Source organism: Poecilia latipinna, unplaced genomic scaffold (assembly GCF_001443285.1).
Source record: "Poecilia latipinna isolate Pla-1442-1.1 unplaced genomic scaffold, P_latipinna-1.0 Scaffold2172, whole genome shotgun sequence".
In the NCBI taxonomy this organism is placed as follows: domain Eukaryota; kingdom Metazoa; phylum Chordata; class Actinopteri; order Cyprinodontiformes; family Poeciliidae; genus Poecilia; species Poecilia latipinna.
In genome coordinates this window covers 80,901-82,327 of record NW_015114788.1, presented here as the reverse complement: position 1 = coordinate 82,327, position 1,427 = coordinate 80,901, and positions in this window count along the sequence as shown.

Sequence of the window (1,427 nt, the reverse complement as noted above, 5' to 3'; positions counted from 1 at the left end):
ATTAAACTGTCTATAACTTCTGAACATCGACATAATGTGGAGGGAAAAAGTCTGTTTAGACTTAAAACACATTCAGCAAACTGGATCCACTTTACAGCCTCTGCATCATGAAAGATGTTCCAGGTTCACACATGGATATGAGAAGGAAGAGCAGCGTTTATCCTTCATCACGTTTGTCGTTCTAAAGCAGAGATGAAAATGAGAGAGATTAGAAAAATGAAAAGTCCCTCAGAGCCACGTCAGGAGCAGAACTCAGATCCCAGTTCTGATAGATTATCTCCTTCATCATTGTGTGCTTTTCATCAGACTTACATGAGTCCTCATCACTCTTATTGTCATCCCAACACGTCTTTACTCCCCTCAGCAGCGATAAGAGGAAGACGCTGCTGCTCTGCTCCAGAAGCATCACAGCTAATCAGGAGTTACTGCGGCCGTGTTGTAATCAACCCTCTGACCTGCAGGAAATGTGACTCAGGCATCGGTGTGAATTTATTAACCCATTTATGAATGAATTGTGTTAACCTCGCCCAGCGTTGAATCCTCTTTTTTCCAGTCATCCTTATGCATAAAAATATTTAAGAATTATAAAATAGTTTTACTAATTAAAGATCAACATTTGTCTTAAACATCTGTGTACCAATGCATTTAAAATCACATGGAAAGTTTATAGTTTAAACATTATTTTTAATTTGAGTGAAATTATAACAAGCAAATAAATGTACTAAATAATGTGGCAACATATTATAACATTTTTTAGCAGAATAAATGAAACCTTTCCTCTGATTTCGGTGCTTCCTTCCTCCTGCCTCGTCCTCTTCAGACCTCTGCTTCCTATTTTATTACAATTTAAACAAAAATAACAGAAATATTATTCATAGCACTAAAAAAAAGAAATATCTATCACCAGTAAAGTGAATGATTCACAAACCTCACTGCAATATTCTGTCTGTAAGAGCCTCATGAGGAAACTGGGTTTATTTCAGCTTCCAGGAATCTGATGTTTAGTCATTTTTGGCTCCAGCTTTGTCCTTTTCTGAGGCATCAATCAGCCATCATCCAGATATCAGCTCCACGGCCTGCAGGTTTTCCTCCAGTCATGTCCTGAACTTCAGTCTCACAACATAAACATGGACCAACTGAACTAATCACCAACATGATGCCAAAAACTGTTGCAGCTGTTGGTGAAAATCTTAAAATGTGATGCATGATGTCCACTGTAATGGATGGGTGTGTCATGTTTCTATTGAAGCCAAATGACAGGCAGAGTGGAGGCTGCAGGAAATTTAATATAAAGAACGAACAAAAACCAAGTCAGACAAACTGAGATGGAGGAGAGTTCACTCAGGAGAAACAGGCAAAGTGAAGTGAAACACATGAAGTGGGAAGGAAACTGAACTGAGGGCTTTAACTGTTCAGAGAATAAATGA